Source organism: Arachis ipaensis, chromosome B4, assembly GCF_059453495.1.
Source record: "Arachis ipaensis isolate K30076 ecotype BB chromosome B4, ASM5945349v1, whole genome shotgun sequence".
Taxonomy (NCBI): Eukaryota; Viridiplantae; Streptophyta; class Magnoliopsida; order Fabales; family Fabaceae; genus Arachis; species Arachis ipaensis.
In genome coordinates this window covers 113131925-113156449 of record NC_142439.1, presented here as the reverse complement: position 1 = coordinate 113156449, position 24525 = coordinate 113131925, and the positions used below count along the sequence as shown (strand labels likewise).

Sequence of the window (24525 nt, the reverse complement as noted above, 5' to 3'; positions counted from 1 at the left end):
CTAAAATAGAATGGCAAAAGAGGGCTTGGTTTGGAGACTTGTGTTGGGAAGTGTGGATGAAATTGTTAGCTGTTTGTGGAGAGAAAGGAGTGAGTGTGTGATGGGTGAAAATTGTCGGTAAAGATTTTCACAAAAATATCGTGTTGCAAGTATAGTTCTAAACCGACAATTAAACCTCAATCAATGTTTAAATTGTTTGTCACAAATACAAACCCAATAAAATTAACCGAAGTATTTAAACCTCGGGTCGTCTCTCAAAGAATTGCAGGGAAGTATGTTTATTATTGGTTATGAGATTGTATCTTTTTGGGTTTTGAGTTTAATAAGCAAGGAATGTAAATAACAAGAAAATAGCTAACAATTAAGAAAAGTCCTAGTAAGGGTTGGGACTCGGAATTCCTATCCTCATTATCATTGTCAATTGTGATGGTAATTTCAAATTGCTCTCACTTAGTTAACCTCTAACAATTGAAGGAAAGTCAAGTGAGCAAATCAACTTGAGTTCACAAGTCCTAATAAAAAACTAGAGTTAGTAAAGCTCAAGCCAACTAGCAACTTTCAATCACCAACCAACAAGAGACTTTGACAATTCAAGAGTCTCTAAATTACTCAATCCAAGCTAAGAATACAAAATTCTAATTTAAAATCCAACCAAAAGCATTTTATCAAACACTTGGTAGGCACAAAATAAAAGCATGGAAAACTAACAAGACATAGCAAAGTCTAAGACTAACAATTGCAAGAGGAAACAATAATAACAAATTAAAGAAAGCAATTATAAACATGGAAACATAAATTGCATTAATATGGATTAAAGGAAACAAGAAGAATTCATAAACTAAATTGGCAACATAAAGAAATCAACGAGAGAAATAGATGAACTAAAGTACTAGAACAAATAAAAGTAGAAGAGAAACTAAATTAAAGTAAGGTAGAAATCTGAATTTGAGAAGGAACAAGACTAAAAACCCTAAAACCTAGAGAGAGGAGATAGCCTCTCCTCTCTCTAAAAACCTACATCTAAAACCTAAAATTGTGTGAATGAATGTGTAGTGAATGATTCCCTTCCAGCTCCACTCTGCAGCCTCTAATCTATATTTTCGAGCTTGAAACTGGGTCAAAAGCAGCCCAGAAATTGCCCCCAGCAAATTTTGTTAATTACAGCACGTGACGCTCGTTAAGCGTACGCGTACGCGTTCCTGGTATTTTCACTGGCCACGCGTAGGCGTCAGCCACGCGTGTGCATTGTATTTCTGTTGCACCGATCACACGTACGCGTCGCCCATGCGTACGCGTCGATACCAGTTTCTCAAAACTTCAATTTCTTGTGTTCCTTCCACTTTTGCATGCTTTCTTTCCATCCTCTAAGCCATTCCTGCCCTATAAAACCTGAAAACACTTAATAAATATATCACAGTATCGAATGGTAATAAAGGAGGATTAAAATTAGAGAATTTAAGGCTAAAGAAGCATGTTTTCAATCATAGCATAAAATTAGGAAGGATTTGTAAAACCATGCAATTTATATGAATAAGTGTATGAATAATTGATAAAATTCACTCAATTCAGTACAAAATAAACCGTAAAATAGTGGTTTATCAATCTCCCCACACGTAAACATTAGCATGTCTTCATGTTAAGCTCAAGAGAAGCTATAAAGGAGGTGAAGAGGAATGGTAGAATTTATGAAATGCAACCTATCTATATGAATGCAACTAAATGCAAAATGCTTTTACCTACTTCGTTAAAAGTATATAAATCTTTCAAGAACAAATATGAACTGGATCTCACTAATTCAAATCGCAAAATTAAGTACAAGTAGACTTGCAAGAAGAAAGCTTGTGAAAGCCGGGAACAAAGAATCGAGTATCGAACCCTCACCGGAAGTGTATACACTCTAATCACTCTAATCACTCTAAACTTTCCACTTAACTTAAGACAATCCATGTAATCAAAATAAAAAAAATTTAACTACCCATTAACTATGTTTACAACATATTCATGCATCACAATTTTGAGTATAGTACATATGCATTGCTATCACCATTTACTTTGCGGCATTTTGTCCCCTTTTATTATTTGCTCTTTTTTTTCTTTTTCTCAATTTTTTTCTTTCTTTTTTTGGTTTTTCTTTTTCTTTTGTTTTTCTCAATGCGTACGATTAAGGTATTGAATGCATGAACATGTCCTCAACATTCTTTGCAGATTTTTACAAAAAATATAACATATCCAATTTCCAAACCAAATGTTACCATACCCAATTTTCCCACAATTAAATCATGAATACTTTCACTAGTCTAAGCTAACCAAGGATTCAAATTAAGGTCATTCATTGTTTTTCGCTTAGAGTTAATGATGTGCTAAAGTAAAGAACAAATGGGATAAAATAGGCTTAACATTGGTTTGCAAAGGATGATGAAAGGGTAAGGCCATATGGGTATGTAAGCTTAGTGAAAGAAAGGCCTCAATCATATAAGTGCATGCATACATCAAATAATGGAAATATAGAATCAAGCAAGACAAAGATCACAATTTTAGAGAGAACAACACATACCAAAATAAAACATTGGTTGATAAGATGCAACTAATCAAATAGGTTCAAAATCTCACTGGTTTTGTGTGTTCGAGCTCTAAACCATGTTCCAAATATAAATTTCTTTAAGCAAGTTCAACAAAATTTTAATTCAAAGTAGTGAAATGCTATAAAATAGTTTCTTGGGAAAGAATTCATCACTTCAACCAAGTAGTACATACATGCAAGCGACTAACTACACATGCAATCTATTATACAATGCAACAACTAACTAACGAAGAAGAGTAAGAATTGGTGTTGGGAAAAGGAATTGTTACCCGTGGAAGTCGATCTCGACCTCCCCACACTTAAAGATTGCACCGTCCTCGGTTCATGCAAAGATGTGCAAGTGGATGGGTTGCTACAACTGATGGGCTTTCTCCAAAGATTGTTTGGCGGTACTTGTTTGTCGCCCCATTTAGAAGTGTTCCGTTTCCCTTCTTGGTGGCCATCCTGAAAGAAGAGAAAAAAGGAAGAAGAATAACCCACAAACAAAGATATGCAAACAAATAAAATATGTGTGGGCTAATGCCAAATAAAAATAAGGTTCTCAACTACATGGTAGCTACAACATGCAAGTGAGAAAGCAGTATAAGCAAATGGCATATCAACTAACACTTGATGCAAGAGTAAAAATCAAAGCATAAGTAAATGGCAAGAATACTCGGAAACATCAAGTTAAAACAAGAATTGACACAGACAAGATTAGTGATAAGCATGAGAGCATTTGGTCCTATCCTAACTTAATGATAATGAAGCATAAAAACAAAGAATAATGAGTTAGAAGGGATGAAAGCACTAATCTTGTGTGTTGGGCAAAAATTTCCATTAATGCTAAACAAGTTACAAAGCACCAAAATGATTCAAGAAATTTTTAAAAGTTGAGTAGAAAATTTAACACCTATGGTAAAATAGGAAACGTAAGAAGGAAAGTAAAAATAAGTTACAAAAGCAAAGTTAAAATGCAATGAATGAAAGTGTGCAAATGCAATAAACAAAAGAGAATAAAAGAGAATAAGGATGAGAAGTTAAAGAAATGAAGAAGAAGAAAGTAAGAAAGGAAGAAGAAAAGGAAGAAGAAAGAAGGGGAAAGGAATAAGAAGGGAGAGAAGAAAGGAGAAGAAAGGAAAAGAAGAAGCGACGCGTACGCGTCAGTCACGCGTACGCGTGAAAAGCAGAAAAGAGAAGGTGACGCATATGCGTTAGTCACGCGTACGCATGGAGGTGAATTGTGCTCTTCGTACAACGCTTGCACAGTTCTAGCGCAAGTCTCTGGTTTTAGTACTGGACCATCAAAATTTTGGCGTCGACGCGCACGCGTCGTTTACGCCTATGCATGGATGGCCAAAATTGCAAATGACGCGTATGCGTCAGGGACGTGTACACATGGGTTGGGTTGTGCCTCTAGCACCCCATCCTCACGGTTCCAGCACCACTCTCGGGTTTGTGTACCGGAGAGCAAAATTGGCATCGACGTATAAGCGTCGGTCATGCGTATGCGTGACAGCCTCTTTTTTTTTTTTTTTAAATAAACTAACAAGCTACCAAAGTAAAGCCAAACTTTATTAAATAAGTGAAACCACAGCTTAAACTAAATAATCCTAACTAAGAATAAAAATTCAATTTATTACTAATGTAAATAAAAGAAAAAATAGGAAGAATTTACCATGGTGGAGTGTCTCCCACTAGCACTTTTAGTTAAAGTCCTTAAGTTGGACATTTGGTGAGCTCTTTGTCATGGTAGCTTGTGTTTGAACTCATCTTGAAATTTCCACCAACGCTTGGACTTCCAATAAGCTCCAATATTTCCAAGTGAATTCACCAAGCCTTGATGAAGTTCTTCACAAGCTTTGAGCTCCCAAAGTTCATCCTCTTGTATGCCGGGATCCGAAATCTTGTTTCTACACCCGTCTTTAAGTGGATCATCATGGTTCCAACCGGGTGGCAAGCAATACGAATTCTCAATGAAGTACCAAACTCTTCTCTTAGATCCAACCAATCGATCACTAGTCCAACCATTGCATCTAGCTCTTGAAATCTCAACCTTGATGAGTCTTGATTTGCAACTCCAACCACTAAACATCCTTCTCTTACTCTTAATTTCACAAAGCTTCCTAAGTTGGCTATCTGTTTCAAGAATACCATACTCAAGTGGGATAGTAAAGCTAATAGAGATAACCCACTCAAATGAGGGAGTAGATGACAACCTAGGTAGAGATGTCTCCAACGATCTTGATAAAGCATATTCAACTCCTGTTCAACCTTGCCGAAGGACTTCCACCTTTTGAAAAAATTATTCACTTTGAAGCTCTTCCTCACCGAGTTCATCCAACTCTTCTCCGTCACTCAAATCATAAATATGAGGTTGAGAGAAATCTACCTCAACGTTGCTTTCAATTTCGTTGGGAGAAGGTTCTTCGAACTTAAGGATTTCACTTGTGGATGCAGATTTATTAGTAGAATGTCTTGATTCATGATCACCATCACCAAGGAAACTTACCTTTTGATTTATTCCGTCCAATTCTTCATAGGGAATATGCCTTGGAGGTTATGCACTACCCTCCTCAACATTAATTTCAAGCTTCTTGGAGGAATACTCTACAACTCTAGATTCCCATGGAGGTTCAGCATCTTGATGAATGGATTTTTTGATGGTTTAGAATTTCACTAATGAAGTCTCGTTGTAAAGTATAGTTTCTAAACCAAGCAATAATCCTTTCATACAAAAATTTGTTTGTCACAAGTACAAACCCCTAAAATCTATAAATCGAACTATTTAAACCTCGGGTCATTCTCCCTAGGAATTGCGATAAAGTGTCTTGTTATTGGTTATGGGGTATGTTTTGGGGTTTTTGAGATAGGAGACAAGAAATGTAAAATACAATGAAAATAAACTAACAACTATGAAAGCTCTTGGCAAGGTTATGAGAATTGGAAGTCCTATCTTCATTATTCTCCTCAATTGTGATGAGAATTATCCATTGCTACCACTTAGTTAACCTCTAACCATGGAGAAAAGTCAAGTGAATGAATCAACTTGATTCCACAAGTCCTAGCCAACTCCCAAGGGAAAGACTAGCTTTAGTGGTATCCAAATCAATTAGCAACTTCTAATTGTCAATCAAGAAAGAAATTAGATAATTTAAGAGTCACTAATTACTCTACCTAGGCCAAGAGGAACAAAATCTATACTAAAATCCAACCAAGCATTTCATCAAACACTTGAAAAGCACCAAAGAAAAGCATAGTAAATTGACAACTAGAATGAAATCTAACAACAATTATTGCAAAGAATTAGAAACAACAATCAAATGAAACACAATTATTATGAATTACCTCAAATTGAATTGAAAGAGAAGAGAAGGAATCTACAACAAATTATAGGAACAATATAAAGGAAATTACAACAAAGAAATAGGAGAATGATGAATGTAACAACAAGGAATTGAAAGGTAGAAGTAGATGAAAGCATGAATTAAAACCTAGATCTAAGAACTAAACCTAATCCTAATTCTAATCCTAGAGAGAAGTGGGAGCTTCTCTCTCTAAAACTAACTCTAAACTAATCCTAATGTGTAAAAATGAGCCAAAAGATGTAAAGTCCTCCTTCCCCTCCAATCCTTGGTCCTTTAAAGCTTTTTCTGCCAAAAACTCAGCTCCAAATGGGGCCAGAAACCCTCCAAAATCGCCAGGCACGAGTTCTTTAAAAATCATTTGCGGCCTTCGGCGCGTACACGTCCCTGGAGCATTTCGCAATCCGCGCGTAGGCGTGTAGTGCGCGCGCGCGTCCATGGGCGTTTTCCAAATCTTTGACTTTTCATGATTTCTCCACTTTGCATGCTTTTCTCTCCCTTCCTTTGATCCATTCCTAGCCTTTTCAACCTGAAATCACTTAACAAACACATCAAGGCATCTAGTGGAATCAAAGGTGAATCAAGATTAAATAATTAAGGGCCTAAAAAGCACGTTTTCTCACTTAAGCACAAATTAGGAGACAATCATGAAACCATGCTATTTCATTGAATAAATGTGGGTAAAAGGTTGTAAAATCCCCTAAATCAAGCACAAGATAAACCCTACAAATGGGGTTTATCAACCTCCCCACACTTAAACCAAGCATGTCCTCATGCTTAAACCAAGAATGAAGTAAGGGGTATGATATTTATTCAATGGAACTAAACTATATGCAAACTACCTATATGCAACTACCTACACGAGTGCAATTGCTTGGTCAAAATGAATGAATTCCCAAGAAAACATATATGCACAAGGGCTAAAGGTATGAGCAAGCCTAATCCTCAATTGAATTGAGTTATTGAATATTTTTAAAAACTTGCATGAAGAGATGATCATAGGTGAAATAATGTAATTGAGCAATCAAACCCTCACCGGATGTGTTTGCACTCTATTCGCTCGAGTGTTTAGGGTCAATTCACTCAATTCTCTCCTAATCATGCTTTCTAGGATTTGTTTTTCATATAACAATCAACATTTATTTTATGCATGCATACAAGTATCATGAGGTATTTTCTTTAGGTTGTAATGGGGTTAGGGTCAAGGTAGGATGCATATTTGGTCAAGTGAGCTTGAAATTTGAATCTTTGATAAGCTTAAACTTTCCCACCTAACCTATGACATCCTATACAATTTCAAAGCTAAGCTAACTATCCATTCTTCACTTTTTCACATACTCATGCATTTTTTTCTTGATCACAACACATATGCATTGATTATTATTGAGCTTCACTTGGAGGCATTTTGTCCCCTTTTTATTACTTTTCTTTTCTTTTTTTTCTTTTCTTTCTATTTTTTTCTTTTTTCTTTTCTAATTTTTTTCTTTCAACTATGCAAGAACATCAATGCATAAGGTCTATACATTTAATCAATACATGAGTATGTACCCAATTCCCAATATTCACAACAAGAATGCAAAAACTACCCTTTTATTCACCCAATGTTCCAAGTTTTTCCACACTTGAATGACACACACTCACTAGCTTAAGCTAATCAAAGATCCAAATAAAGGATATTTATTGTTTTTCGCTTCAAGACTTGTAATGCGCTAAAATTAAGAACAAGTGGGTTACTCGTAGGCTCAAATTGGCTAACAATGGATGATAAAAGGTAGGGATATTTGGGCGAGTGAGCTAAATAAAATGATGGCCTCAATCATATAAATGCATGAATACACAAAATAATGGACATAGAGAATCAAACAAATCAAAGATTACAATCATAGAAAGAGAATAATGCACACAAGAAGGAAAATAAGTGGTTATAAGATGTAACCACATCATTAGGCTCAAATCTCACTTGCTTGTGTTCTTAGCTCAAAAACCATGTTCCACAATATATATATATATATATAATTCAAGCAAGTTCTATGAAAAGTTTTCACTCAAATCAATTGAGATGCCCTATGGATAGAAATCTTGAAAAATTTCATTATTTTGACTAAGCTTATTATGTATATATATGTGCAAAAATAAGAAAATAAAAGTAAAAATCCTAAAACCTAAAATGAAATACAAAAGTGTTGAGATTTAAAATTTGTCACCCAAAATCGCCGACCGGTCGGACGACCTCTCCACACTTAAAAGTTTGCACCGTCCTCGGTGCATGCAAAGATGGGTAAGGGGGTACAGCGACTTTCCGGATTGCTACCTTCAGCTGGTAGATCAACCGGTTGCTGCGTGTTCTTTCTTTCGCTTCCATTTGTGCTTGTGGTGCATCGATCATGAAAAATAGAAAATAACACCATAAAATAAGGAAATGCAAAAGTAGGGAAGCATACATTGTTGGAATGAGGTATAGATCACTAGAATTGAGTGAGTGAATTAGTGTGACATTAATGACAAATAGGTGTGTGCATTCTAAATTGCACCTTTTAGAACACACATTAGCATAAAAAGCAATGTCACAAAAGAAGCATGCACTTTACTCATTCTAGTGTGCTTGAAATGCTTTAAGTAAACTTGTAAGGTAAAACAAGCATTAAAGAAGCATGAGAGCATTCAAGCTATAAACATATGGATGCATATGATCATGAAACACAATGCATTAAAGTAAATGCACAACATCCATCAAGAAGTTGCCTAATCGAGGAAAAGGATTGAAATTACATGGTAGCCAAATCATGCGATTCACAAGGAGTTACAAGCTCGAAGGCAATTCTCATCACTTGGTATTTTCAAAAGGTAAGCATGAAGAACTCAAGACCAAGTAGCAAAAGATAACCTCAATCAAGGAATCCAACAATGAATATCCAAAAACAATTATGCTAAGATAGCATGCAATTAAGAATAAGCAGCAGTATATAGAAAATCAGTAATCCAACACTTATGATGAAAAAGAGAAAATGAAATGAGAAATAAACTAAAACTAACTAACTAACTAATTAACTAACAATAATAAATGGTTATGGAAGGTGTTTGGAAGTGTTGAATGAAGGGTAGGAGAAGGAAAGAAGAAAGGAGAAGGAAAGAAGTGGAAAGAGGAGAAGAAAAGAAGTGTAGTGAAGGAAGGGCATCCACACGTACGCGTGGATGGCGCGCGCGCGTTGATGGTGGTGCAATGGATGCGACGCGTACGCGCATGGCAAACCAGAGAAGGGATGCGTACGCGTCAGGTACACATCCGCACGGGTTGATTTGTGCCTCAGGCACAATGTTGGCGCAGTGTGGGCGCAACTCTTTGGAAAATGGCTGGGAGGTGGGATTTTGGGATTGAAGAACTGTAGATTGATGGTTTAGAGGTTATAGTAAACTCTCGTTGCAGGTATAGTTACTAAACCAAGCAATCAACCTTTCTTACAAAAGTTTTGATTGTCACAAGTAACAAACCCCTTTTAAATTGATAACCGAGTATTTAAACCTTGGGTCGTCTTCTCAAGGAATTGCAGGGAGGTGTTCTTATTATTGGTTATGAGTCTTGTAAACTGGGGGTTTTGAAAGTAAGGAAGCAATATGTTAAATGATAAGAAAAATAAAATTGAAATAATAAAATAAACTCTTGGCAAGGTATGAGGAATTGGAAGTCCTATCCTAGTTATCCTTATCGATTGTGATGAGAGTTGGATTTTTTCCCCACCTTATTAACCTCTAAATATGAAGGTAAGTTAGGCGGATGAATTAATTTTTGAATCCTCAAGTCCTAGTCTTTCCTTGGGAAAGGCTAGAGTTATTGGATCTCGAATTAATTCTTGAAGAATTCCAATTTTCAATCAACACCTCGAGTTTGATAATTCAAGAGTCACCAATTATTTAACCAAAGCCAAAAGGGAAAATATCTAAATTAAATTAAAAGCATTCATATAAATAAAGCAAAGTAAAATTAAATCTGAAAATACCTCGAATTGCATTAATAAAAGAAATCAAATCTAACATGGATATTCATAAATTAAATTGAGAAAATAAATAAAAAGAACATTGAACCTGGGATTGAGAAGCAATCCTAAAACTAAGAGAGATCCTAAATCCTAATCCTAAGAGAGAGGAGAGAACCTCTCTCTCTAAAAACTACATCTAAATCCTAAAATTGTGAATATGAAGGCCTCTTCTCATGAATGGATGCATTATCCCACTTTATAGCCTCTAATTTGTGTTTTCTGGGCCACAAACTGGGTCGAAAGCAGCCCAGAAATCGCTGGAGAAGAATTCTGCCACGCTGATTTTCGGAACTGCAGCACGTCCACGTGGAGCACGCGTTCGCGTCACCTAGAGTCAGGGAAACTATGTCATATTATATATCAAATCGAAGCCCTGGACGTTAGCTTTCCAACGCAACTGAAACCGCGTTGTTTGGACATCTGTAGCTAAAGTTATAGCCGTTTGAGTGCGAAGAGGTCAGGCTGGACAGCTTAGCAATTTCTCCAACTTCTTGTATTCCTTCCACTTTTGCATGCTTCCTTTCCATCCTCTGAGCCATTCCTGCCCTGTAATCTCTAAAATCACTCAACACACATATCAAGGCATCTAATGGTAATAAGAGAGGATTTAAACATAGGGAACTTAAGGCCAAAGAAGCATGCTTTCAATCAAAGCACATGCAAATGTAAAACCATGCAAATAGTATGAATAAGTGGGTAAAGAGTTGATAAAAACCACTCAATTGAGCACAAGATAAACCATAAAATAGTGGTTTATCAATCTCCCCACACTTAAACATTAGCATGTCCTCATGCTAAGCTCAAGAGAAACTATAAAGATGAAGAGGAATGGTAGAATGTATGAAATGCAACCTATCTAATGCAACTATATGCTAAGATGTTTCTACCTACTTGGTTAAAAGTAAATAAGTTCTCCAAGACAAATATGAATCAAATTCCACTAATTCAAATTATATAATAAAAGACAAGTAAACTTGTAAGAAGATAGCTCATGAAAGCAGGGAACATAGAGTCAAGCATTGAACCCTTACTGGTGGTGTATATCACTCTAACTCTCAAGTGTCTAGGGTCAATCACTCTACTTTTCCCTAGTCATGCTTTCTAAACTTTGTTCTTCATCTAACCAATCAACAAATACTTAGCATACTAATGCAAACATCATGAGGTCTTTTCAGGGTTGTAATGGGGCTGAGGTAAAGGTAAGGGTACATGTATGGCCAAGTGAGCTATAATATAAATCTTTGACTAATCTAAGCTCTCACCTAACATACATATACTCTATATACTTTTAAATTTATGCCTAGCTACCCATAATTCCCACTTTTGTATGATTCCCATACTCATGTACCAAATTTTTGATATTTCTTTACTTTTATCACATGTGCATTGATCTTTTTATTAACTTAGCTTTGGGGTAATTTTGTCCCCTTATTTAATTATTGAATTTTTTTTGAATCATAAAAGCAAACATAACTTATCAATGTACATGGATTTTCCATTATTTTTTTATTTTAGTTTTTTCATGAGTAGGTTCCCAAATTCCCAATATTCAAATAAATTAGAAACATGATACATTCCCTTATCAACCCATGTTCCCACAATTTTCCCACACTTAGTTGATGCACAATCTCTATCTTAAGCTAACCAAAGATTCAATTGGGGTATTTAATTTATTTTTCTGTTTAAGGCTAGTGATGTGGTAAAATATAGAATGAATGGGATTAAAAGGCTCAATGTGGCAAACAAAGGTGATTGAAAGGGTAGGTTTATTTGGGATAAGTGAGCTAAAATCAAACAACGGCCTCAATCATATGCAAGCATGTAAATACACTAAATATTGGACATATAGAATGGAACAAAGCAAAGATTGCAATCATAGAGAAGAAAACACACAAGAATAAAAATTTATGGTTAAATAATGTAACCATATAAATAAGCTCAAAATCTTACGGGTTGTGTGTTCTTTGACTCAAAAACTATGTTCCAAATATAACTTCAAACAAGTTTTACACAAAATTTTTTTTATTTTAAATTAGTGAAATTTTTCAAAAATAGGATCTTAAAAAGAAACTTATTATTTTAACCAAGCAGTGGCTAAAATGCATAAAATCAAACAATCATGCAGTGAAACATGCAAATGTAAAAATGTACTAAATAGAATATTGGTGTTGAGAAGAAAATAACTAACCCATGGAGATCGGTATCGACCTCCCCACACTTAAAGGTTGCACCGTCCTCGGTGCATGCTAAGATGTGCAAGTGGACGGGTGGCTTCAACTGATGCTTTTCTCTATAGATTATGCAGATTGACTTGCCTGTCTCCCCATGTAAACATCTTCCGATTCTCTTCCGGGTGGCCATCCTGAAAGAAAAAGGGAAGAAAAGTAACCCAGAAGTAAAGATAAGAAAATAAATGAAGTATGGGTGGGTTAATGCCAAATGATAAGGGTCTCATTTACATGGAAGCTTCAACATGTACGTGAGAAAACAATAGAAGCCATGGCATACCAGTGGTATAAAATTTGCAACAATGGGGGAGAGAGTGAGTAATGAAAGACAATGTAAGTTCATGTCAATGTAAAAGGAATATCAGTAATATAAAAAGTAGCATTGATTTAAATAATATTACCCAATCAGAATAAAACAAGTCATGAAGCACCAGGATAATTCAAGAGAAGATGCAACAGTTCAATAGGAAAATTTTAACACCAAAGAAAAAATAATTAATTTAGAAAAGAAAAGAAAAAATATGTACAAAATTAAAATACAATGAATGAAATATGCAAATAAATTAAGTAAAATAAAATGAAAGATAAGAAGAATGAGAAGGGAAAGGAGGGAAGAAGAAGTAAGTAAGAAAGGAGGGAGGAAAAATTAGGATTGGAGAAGAAAAGATAAGATAAGATATTTAGCAAATTAGGATAAGCTGTGCGGCGCAAGCGACGCGGACGTGTGAGTGACGCGGTCGCGTGACTTGCGCTTAAATTAATCGACGCAGTCACGTCGGTCACGCGGACGCGTGACTCGTTTTATGCTACTGGCGCGAGGGCAGCCTTGCGCTCGCACAACTCTCTGTTCAAAATCTTATTTTGCCAAATTTTGGGTGACGCGGTCGCGTGATCGACGCGATCGCGTGAGTGGCCATTATGGGGGTATGACGCGGACGCGTGAACCATGCGTCCGCGTGGGAAGAATTGTGCGTTCAGCGCCAATCCAGCACTACTCTAGCCCAACTTTCGGTTGTGCACCCTTTTCACGTCGAATTCCATGGCACGCAGCCGCGTGAGTGACGCGGTCGCGTGGGAGGCCAATGTTCCCCATTTGACGCGGATGCGTCAGCGACGCGGTTGCATGGGGAGATTTGTGCCACGGGCACGCCTCCAGCCACGCTCTCGCGTGACTCTCTGTTCGTTTTATTATTTTCTCCAATCACCTACGACGCGGACGCATCAATGATGCGGTCGCGTCGCGTGAATTTTTTTTTGATATATGCAGAATGCAGAATGCAATGCTAATATGAATGTTATGCAAAATTCCAGGTTCAATATAATAAAATAAAATAAAACCCGAAAACAAATAAAACTAAATAAAAATGAAAAAGGAACGATCATACCATGGTGGGTTGTCTCCCACCTAGCACTTTTAGTTATTGTCCTTAAGTTGGACATTTGGAGAGTCCTTTGTTATGGTGGCTTGTGCTTGAACTCATCCAGGAATCTCCACCAATGTTTGTGATTCCAATGGCCTCCGGGGTCCCAAATCTTATTTCTACACCCGTCTTCAAGTTGATTATCATGATTCCATCCGGGTAGCAAGCAATCTAAATTCTCACTAAAGCGGCCAAACAACTTCCTAGACCCATTCAGTTGAGCTCTACACCAACCTTTGCGTTTAAACTTTGAGCACACAACCATGTTGAACCTTGCTTGACAACTCCAACCACTAACCATCTTCCTCTTACTCTTAATGCCACAAAGAGCTCTAAGTTGACCATCCGTCTCCAGTAGCCCATATTCAAGTGGAATTAGAAAGCTGAGGGATATGAATTTTACCCACTTGAATATTGTGAAGGATGATGGCAACTTAGGGGGAGGTATTTCTAACGAATTTGTAAGCTCCACTCCCTTGTGCTCTTCTCTGACAACTTTCACCTCCTTGCAAGCTTCTTCAATTTCAACCTCTTCCTCTTGGTAGCTTTCTTCCAATTTAATCTCTTCTTCATTACTTACCAAGGGCATAGGAGGTTGTGCTTCTTCTTCTTGAATCTCCATCTCTTGATCAACCTCTTCCAAGTCTTCAACTATGATATGCCTTGGAGGTTGTACACCCTCCTCAACATCAAATGCAACCGTCTTGGAAGGAGGTTCTATGTCTTGACTTTCCCATGGAGGTTCAGCATCTCCCAAGTTTTCAACCACTTCTTCTTCTTCAGCTATTACGGTTTCCTCCACTTGTTCCAATACAAAGGTATGTTCCTTATTGTCCATTGGAGCTTCTAGTGTCTCCTTCATGCTACACCCTTCTTTTGATTCTCCACATGTAGCCATGGGAGTACTTTGAGTGTTCAACCGTCAGGAGGCTAATTGATTTATCGCTTGATTTAGTTGTTGAAGGGTTTCATGAAATTTATTCACTGTTTCCTGGAGACGATCCGTTGATTCTTGTCCCGCTTGGGTATCATAAGTAGGACCATAAGACTCTTGGATTGATGGATATGGATATGGTGCATATGGAGGTGGTGGTTCTTGGGAGTAATTGGATTGGAATTGGGGTGGTTCTATATATGGTTCATAAGGTGGTTGGTATGGTGGATGAGGGTTAGGGTCATATGGTGGTGTTTGGTGGTAAGGGGCTTGTGAGTATGGTGGTTCAAAGTCATGTTGAGGAAAGGGTTCATAGGCATATGGTGGTGGTTGTTGATAGTCCATTGGAGGTGGTTGTTGCCATGAGGGTTGATCAAATCCTTGTGGCTCCTCCCATCTTTGATTGTTCCAACCTTGATGCCTATTCTCATTATAATTTCTTCTTCCTGCAACATGATTGTAACCAGACTCATAGCCAAAGGGGTGAGAGTTCATAGTAGTAGGAGAAAATAAAAACAAAAACTAATAAAAAGAAAATATTTAAAAAAAAAGATATGATTTTTGAAAAAGGATAAGAAAAGATTTTAAAAAAGATATGATTTTTTTAAAAAAAATATTTGATTTTTGAAAATAAGAATGATAAGATAAATATTTTTATTTTTTTTTAAATATTTACAATAACCAATAATAAGGCACATGTTTGCAATTCCCCAGCAACGGCGCCATTTTGAAGAATTGTAGATTGATGGTTTAGAGGTTATAGTAAACTCTCGTTGCAAGTATAGTTACTAAACCAAGCAATCAACCTTTCTTACAAAAGTTTTGGTTGTCACAAGTAACAAACCCCTTTTAAATTGATAACCGAGTATTTAAACCTCAGGTCGTCTTCTCAAGGAATTGTAGGGAGGTGTTCTTATTATTGGTTATGAGTCTTGTAAACTGGGGATTTTGAAAGTAAGGAAGCAGTATGTTAAATGATAAGAAAAATAAAATAGAAATAATAAAATAAACTCTTGGCAAGGTATGAGAAATTAGAAGTCCTATCCTAGTTATCCTTATCGATTGTGATGAGAATTGGATTTTTTCCCCACCTTATTAACCTCTAACTATGAAGGTAAGTTAGGCGGATGAATTAATTTTTGAATCCTCAAGTCCTAGTCTTTCCTTGGGAAAGGCTAGAGTTATTGGATCTCAGATTAATTCTTGAAGAATTTCAATTTTCAATCAACACCTCGAGTTTGATAACTCAAGAGTCACCAATTATTTAACCAAAGCCAAAAGGAAAAATATCTAAATTAAATTAAAAGCATTCATATAAATAAAGCAAAGTAAAATTAAATCTGAAAATACCTCGAATTGCATTAATAAAAGAAATCAAATCTAACATGGATATTCATAAATTAAATTGAGAAAATAAATAAAAAGAACATTGAACCTGGGATTGAGAAGCAATCCTAAAACTAAGAGAGATCCTAAATCCTAATCCTAAGAGAGAGGAGAGAACCTCTCTCTCTAAAAACTACATCTAAATCCTAAAATTGTGAATATGAAGGCCTCTTCTCATGAATGGATGCATTCCCCCACTTTATAGCCTCTAATCTGTATTTTCTGGGCCGCAAACTGGGTCGAAAACAGCCCAGAAATCGCTGGAGAAGAATTCTGCCACGCTAATTTTCGGAACTACGGCACGTCCGTGTGGAGCACGCGTTCACGTCATCTAGAGTCATGGAAACTATGGCATATTATATATCAAATCGAAGCCCCGAACGTTAGCTTTCCAACACAACTGGAACCGCATCGTTTGGACCTCTGTAGCTAAAGTTATAGTCGTTTGAGTGCGAAGAGGTCAGGCTGGACAGCTTAGCAATTTCTCCAACTTCTTGTATTCCTTCCACTTTTGCATGCTTCTTTTCCATCCTCTGAGCCATTCCTGCCCTGTAATCTCTGAAATCACTCAACACACATATCAAGGCATCTAATGGTAATAAGAGAGGATTTAAACATAGGGAACTTAAGACCAAAGAAGCATGTTTTCAATCAAAGCACATAATTAGGAAGGCAAATGTAAAACCATGCAAATAGTATGAATAAGTGGGTAAAAAGTTGATAAAAACCACTCAATTGAGCACAAGATAAACCATAAAATTGTGGTTTATTAGGGATCCACGCGTATGCGCACATGGCGCGTGGCGTGGATTGGCGAAAATGCTTGATGCACGTGTACACGTGAGGTGCGCGTACGCGTGGATGGTGCTCTGTTTTTCAAAATTTTTTTCTATGTTTTTGCACCAATCCAAGCATTCCAAACCTCCGAACAGCTACTAAAACACCCTAAAACCTTATTTAACATATTATACTACCAAATAAACTCAACCAACAAATCTAAACATGAAATTAAAGTAATTCTACCAATATGTACAAAAGAGAAAATTGAAAAGAATTTACCATGGTGGGGTGTCTCCCACCTAGCACTTTTGTTTATTGTCCTTAAGTTGGACTTATGGAGAGCTCCTCTCAAGGTGGCTTGTGCTTAAGGCTATTCTTGAACATCCACCAATGCTTGAGTCTCCAATAAGCTCCATTCTTCAATTTTAATATCTTCAAGCTTTGATGGAGTTCTTCACAAACCATGAGCTCCCAAATTTGATTTTCCTTGTGCGATCCGGGGTCCCACACTTTGTTTTGACACCTGTCCTTAAATTGGTCATCATTATTTCATTCAGGTGGCATGACCTTAGAATTCTCAAAGAAACTTCCAAACAACTTCCTAGACCCATGCAATTTGGTTCTCCACCAATCATTACTATACAACTTTGAGTATGCTACCATCATGAACTTAGAGTGATATTTCCAACCATTACACAACTCCCGTCTACTTTTTACTCCACAAAGAGCTCTAAGTTGACTATCATTTTCAATCAAACCATATTCAAGTGAGAAAGTAAAGCTTAGGGATAAGAAATTTACCTACTTGAATGTTGTGTAGGATGGTGACTTAGGAAGGGGTGGTCCCAATGATCTTGCAAGCTCCACTTCCTTGTGCTCTTCCTTGACTATCCCCACCTCTTCGCAAGCTTCTTCAATTTTAACCTTTTTCCCTTGGCAGCTCTCTTCCGTTCTACTCTCTTCTTCATTGCTCACCAAGGGTATGGGAGGGTGTGCACATTCTTCTATAATTTCAACTTCATGTCCAATGGGAGAGGATTCAATTGTAGATAGAAATTCCTCAATGATTGAATCCATCTCTTGATAAACCTCTTCTAAGTCTCCAACGATGATATGCCTTGGAGGTTGTACATCCTCCTCAACATCAATATCAAGCTTCTTGGAAGAGTGCTCCATGATGCTACATTCCCATGGACTTTCAACATCTCCTAAATCTTCGACCACTTCTTCCTTTTCGTCAACAATCATGGCTTCCTCTAGTTGCTCCAATACAAAATAACATCCCTCATTTTCCACCGGAGTTTCTAATATCTCCTTCATGCTATGATCTTCAATTGATTCTTCACATGTGGCCATGGAAGCACCTTGAGTGTTCAAGCATTGGTAGGCTAAAGTATGCAGTACCTTGGTCAAGTTAGTCACAAACTCTAGGGTGTTCCTTTGCATATCCACTTGTCCTTGAAGTAGCAAGGTAAGATAATCATCTATTGGGGCTTGGGGTGGATAAGAGGGTTTATTATTTTGGAGAGAGGGTTCATAGTAAGAAGGTGGTTCTTCTTGGTAAGGGTATGAAGATGGTGAGTATTGAGGTGGTTCATGGTAGTAATCTTGATAGGGTTGTGGTGGTTCTAAAGGTTCTTGCTCATAATGGTCATGAGAATATGGTATGGGTGATTGGTCATATGATGGATATGGATCATTGAATTGGCATGCACTAGGATGTGAATTGTACCTGTAAGTGTCCGGAGGTTGTTGCCAATAGGAGTGATCAGTTCTTTGAGGCTTCTCCCATCTTGAAGTGTTCCATCCTTGGTACATGTTGTCATTAAAGTCCACATTTTCTACAACATGGTGAGAACCAAACTCATAGCCAAAGTGAGAATTCATAGTGGAAAAACAAAATAAAACTAACAAAAACTAGAAAACAAACAAAAGACAAACCTATTCACACTATTCACATATATACAAAAACCAATAACATAACACCCTTGCAATATCCCCGGCAACGGCGCCATTTTGATGAATGGATTTTTTGATGGTTTAGAATTTCACTAATGAAGTCTCGTTGTAAAGTATAGTTTCTAAACCAAGCAATAATCCTTTCATACAAAAATTTGTTTGTCACAAGTACAAACCCCTAAAATCTATAAATCGAACTATTTAAACCTCGGGTCATTCTCCCTAGGAATTGCGATAAAGTGTCTTGTTATTGGTTATGGGGTATGTTTTGGGGTTTTTGAGATAGGAGACAAGAAATGTAAAATACAATGAAAATAAACTAACAACTATGAAAGCTCTTGGCAAGGTTATGAGAATTGGAAGTCCTATCTTCATTATTCTCCTCAATTGTGATGAGAATTATCCATTGCTACCACTTAGTTAACCTCTAACCATGGAGAAAAGTCAAGTGAATGAATCAACTTGATTCCACAAGTCCTAGCCAACTCCCAAGGGAAAGACTAGCTTTAGTGGTATCCAAATCAATTAGCAACTTCTAATTGTCAATCAAGAAAGAAATTAGATAATTTAAGAGTCACTAATTACTCTACCTAGGCCAAGAGGAACAAAATCTATACTAAAATCCAACCAAGCATTTCATCAAACACTTGGAAGGCACCAAAGAAAAGCATAGTAAATTGACAACTAGAATGAAATCTAACAACAATTATTGCAAAGAATTAGCAACAACAATCAAAAGAAACACAATTATTATGAATTACCTCAAATTGAATTGAAAGAGAAGAGAAGGAATCTACAACAAAGTATAGGAACAATATAAAGGAAATTACAACAAAGAAATAGGAGAATGATGAATGTAACAACAAGGAATTGAAAGGTAGAAGTAGATGAAAGCATGAATTGAAACCTAGATCTAAGAACTAAACCTAATCCTAATCCTAATCCTAGAGAGAAGTGGGAGCTTCTCTCTCTAAAAATAACTCTAAACTAATCCTAATGTGTAAAAATGAGCCAAAAGATGTAAAGTCCTCCTTCCCCTTCAATCCTTGGTCCTTTAAAGCTTTTCTCGCCAAAAACTCAGCTTCAAATGGGGCCAGAAACCCTCCAAAATCGCCAGGCACGAGTTCTTCTTTAAAAATCACGTGCGGCCTTCGGTAGGTACGCGCACAGCGCGCGTACGCATTCCTGGAGCATTTCGTAATCCGTGCGTAGGCGCGTAGTGCGCGCACACGTCCATGGGCATTTTCCAAATCTTTGGCTTTTCATGATTTCTTCACTTTGCATGCTTTCCTCTCCCTTCCTTTGATCCATTCCTAGCCTTTTCAACTTGAAATCACTTAACAAACACATCAAGGTATCTAGTGGAATCAAAGGTGAATCAAGATTAAACAATTAAGGGCCTAAAAAGTACGTTTTCACACTTAAGCACAAATTAGGAGACAATCATGAAACCATGCTATTTCATTGAATAAATATGGGTAAAAGGTTGTAAAATCCCTTAAATCAAGCACAAGATAAACCCTACAAATGGGGTTTATCACATCTCCTAAGTCTTCAACCACTTCTTCCTCTTCAATAATTACGGCTTCCTCCAATTGTTCCAATACAAAGTCACATTCCTCACTTTCCACCGGAGTTCCTAATATCTCCTTCATGCTACTTTCTTCATTAGATTCTCCACATGTAGCCATGGAAGTTCCTTGAGTGTCCAACCGTTGGAAAGCGAATCGACTTACTAACTCGGTCAAGGCAGCCGCGAATTCCAGTATCGCCCTTTTCATCTCGCTTTGCCCTTGAAGTAGTGAAGTGAGAGAATCATTTATTGGGACTTGGGGTGGATAGGAGGGTTCATTATATGGGAGAAAGGGCTCACAATAGGAAGGCAGGTCATCTTGATAAGGATGTGGCGGTTCAACACTCTCCATCTTTTTCACTTGTTACACAACACACTCCAGTCCCTTGTTCTCAAGTTGAGATTCCAAGATCTCCTTCATGCACCGTTCTTCATTAGAATTTCCACATTCATCCATGGAAACGCTTTGTTTGTTGCATGAGTCCCATGGGTCAAACTTTTGACGGATGGTTGCTTGAAGTTGATCCATTGCTTCCTTGAGACGATCCATTGGCTATTGTTCCACTTGGCTATCATAAGTAGGATCATAGTACTATTGGATTGATGGATATGGACATTCTCCTATGGAGGGTTATGGTGGAAAGAAAAATTCATCTTGTGGTTGAAAGTTCACATACATTGGAGGTGGTGTATATTGAGGTGGTGGTTCTTGGGAGTAATTGGGTTGGAATTGGGGTGGCTCTATATATGGCTCATATGGCTCATAAGGTGGTTGGTACGGTGGATATGGGTTAGGGTCAAATGGAAGTGTTTGGTAGGATAAGGCTTGTGAGTATGGTTCATGGCTATATTGAGGAGGGGATTCATAGGCATATAGTGGTAGTTGTTGGTAGTCACAAGGAGGTCTACCATAGCCATCAGATTGATATGCATCTTAGAATGGCTCTTGCTCATAGTATGTTGGTGGAGGTTGTTGCCAAGAAGGTTGTTCATAAGCTTGAGGCTCCTCCCACCTTTGATTGTCCTATCCTTGATGCATGTTCTCATTGTAGCTTCCATTCCTTACAACATAATTTGAACCAAACTCATAGCCAAAGAGGGTGAGAATTTATACTAACAAGAGAAAATAAAAAAAAAACTAATAAGAAATAATAAAAATAAACTCCTAAAACTAGAAACAACTAAGAAAGAAACAAAAAGGCAAACATATTCACAATATTCACAATAACCAATAATAAGACACATATTTGCAATTCTCCGGCAATGGCGCCAAAAACTGATGGGTGAAAATTGTCGGTAAAGATTTTGACAAAAATATCGCGTTGCAAGTATAGTTCTAAACTGACAATTAAACCTCAATCAATGTTTAAATTGTTTGTCACAAATACAAACCCAATAAAATTAACCGAAGTATTTAAACCTCGGGTCATCTCTTAAGAAATTTCAGGGAAGTATGTTTATTATTGGTTATGACATTATATCTTTCTGGGTTTTGAGTTAGATAAGCAAGGAATGTAAATAACAAGAAAATAGCTAACAACTAAGAAAATTCCTAGCAAGGGTTGAGACTCGGAATTCCTATCCTCATTATCATTGTCAATTGTGATAGTAATTTCAAATTGCTCTCACTTAGTTAGCCTCTAACAATTGAAGGAAAGTCAAGTGAGTAAATCAACTTGAGTTCACAAGTCCTAATCAAAGACTAGAGTTAGTGAAGCTCAAGCCAACTAGTAACTTTCAATCACCAACCAACAAGAGACTTTGACAATTCAAGAGTCTCCAAATTACTCAATCCAAGATAAGAATACAAAATTTTAATTTAAAATCCAACCAAGTATTTTATCAAACACTTGGTAGGCACAAAATGAAAGCATGGAAAACTAACAAGACATAGCAAAATCTAAGACTAACAATTGCAAGAGGAAACAATAACAACAAATTAAAGAAAGCAATCATAAACATGGAAACATAAATTGCATTAATATGGATTAAAGAAAACAAGAAGAATTCATAAACTAAATTGGCAACATAAAGAAATCAACGAGAGAAATAGATGAACTAAAGTACTAGAACAAATAAAAGTAGGAGAAAAACTAAATTAAAGTAAGGAAGAAATCTGAATTTGAGAAGAAACAAGACTAAAAACCCTAAAACCTAGAGAGAGGAGAGAGCCTCTCTCTCTAAAAACCTACATCTAAAACCTAAAATTGTGTGAATGAATGTGTAGTGAATGATTCCCTTCCAGCTCTATTCTATAGCCTCTAATCTGTATTTTCGGGCCTGAAACTGGGTCAAAAGCAGCCCAAAATTTGCCTCCAGCGAATTTTGTTAATTGCAGCATGTGACGCTCGTCACGCGTATGCGTCAGCCACGCGTACGGGTCGCTGGGCTTTTCACTGGCCACGCGTAGGCGTCAGCCACGCGTGCGTGTCGTATGTCTGTTGCACCGGTCACGCGTATGCGTCGCCCATGCGTACGCGTTAATACCAGTTTCTCAAAACTTCAATTTCTTGTGTTCCTTCCACTTTTGCATGCTTTCTTTCCATCCTCTAAGCCATTCCTGCCCTATAAAACCTGAAAACACTTAACGAACATATCACGGTATCAAATGGTAATAAAGGAGGATTAAAATTAGTGAATTTAAGACCAAAGAAGCATGTTTTCAATCATAGCACAAAATTAGGAAGGATTTGTAAAACCATGCAATTTATATGAATAAGTGTATGAATAATTGATAAAATTCACTCAATTCAGTATAAAATAAATCGTAAAATAGTGGTTTATCAGTGTGTCATTGCTTTTTCACATGCGGTAAGTGGAGGCAAATGTGAGCAAATAAATTGCCTAGCCTCCGTTGATCTTTTGTGGACCTATCAATTGGTAACCGTGTTAGGTGGTCAGATCTGAAAGTTTTGGAACATCTTCTTTTCTCGACTTTTGGTGATGTTGAAGATGAATGCAAAGTTATATAAGGTACGTATGTGTTGATCTGTGTAATGGAGGTTATAATTGTGTTTCTTTTGATGGATTTGAACGAATGCATTTAATAAGTGTGAGATTTGCATATCACAATGATTGAGTTTGTATATGTTCAAATTGTAAGAACAAAACATCATAATGTGGAAGGATAAAATGGATATGGTGGTTAGAGGAATGAAGTAGTGTGTTCTGAAAGGGTTTATTTTGGGGTTAGGGGTAGAAGGTTTGGTGATTCACCATGTGTTCACAATTAGATTTTGGTTGATTTAATTTAGGATGGGCGATGGAATTTGAATATTATTGACGTAATACAATAAGTGGGATTTGTTTTTGTTAGGAATTATGAGTCGGTTTGGTAGAGAGAGTGTTTTTGTGGTTTGTGACGGTTGTGAGATGTTCATGGTAAGGTAGTTGTTTAGATACTAAGGTGTTCTACTGCAGCTATGGCAATGCAAGTTAAGGTTGTTAAATTGTTGCTGTTTTTCTTTATGGTGTGATTGGTCCTTTAGGCATATGAATATAGTTGTGTTAATAACAGATTTTAGGCGTCTAAAAAAGGTTGTGTAGCAATATGTGAAGATTAGCACCCAGTAGTTATGTAGGCAGAAAGCTTAGAGGCAGTGAAGGAAAGTAGTTTGAGATTGCATTCGTGAATGAATGGAACGTGGAACCTTTTACTGAAATACTTATATAGTTGAGCTTGTGGCTCTATGTATTTTTGAATTCCGAATCTTTCTATGTTTCCTTTATGCAGAAATTGACCTGAAGATTTCATATCGCTATGTGCAGTGACGTAGGAAGCATGTATTGCGTGATATTATAAGAGATTGTAGTGCTGTTGTGTGAGCGACAAAGGCTTCTTTTTATAAACATGGCTTCAAGCAGCACATATGGCAATTTAAATGGGGTCAGTGTAGATGATTCCTTTGAACATTAACGGGCGGAAAATTGCCGATTAAGAATTTATAGTAAAAATAGCGTTGCAAATACAGTTCTTAACCGACGAAAACTCCGCTTATCAATTTAGAAATAATTGTCACAAATTGAGAATAAATTACTGGGAGTAGAGTTTCCAGGTCGTCTCCCAACGAGTTGACAAAAGAGTGCAATTTATTGGTTAGGAATTTTCCGAGAAAATTTAAAGTTGGAGAACAGAAAAATAAATGATCATAAATTAAAGCAATGAAAATTAACGAAAGATTTTGTGTAATTGAAATAAAGAAGCCTTGACAAGGAGAAGATTAATTGAAAGTTCTATCCTTGTTGAATTTTTTCCAAGTGTAATAGTAAGGGGTTGTTGTTTTTA

The 24525-nt window shown here is 36.8% G+C and overlaps 1 long non-coding RNA gene across 1 annotated transcript; it reads left to right on the top strand.

The window, feature by feature from the left end:
• LOC148568825 (uncharacterized) lies at nucleotides 1-24165 on the top strand. Its single transcript, XR_015880740.1, has 3 exons — nucleotides 1-95; nucleotides 23028-23213; nucleotides 24009-24165. It is a non-coding gene; the product is annotated as an uncharacterized LOC148568825 (long non-coding RNA).
• Nucleotides 24166-24525: the final 360 nt, after the last annotated feature.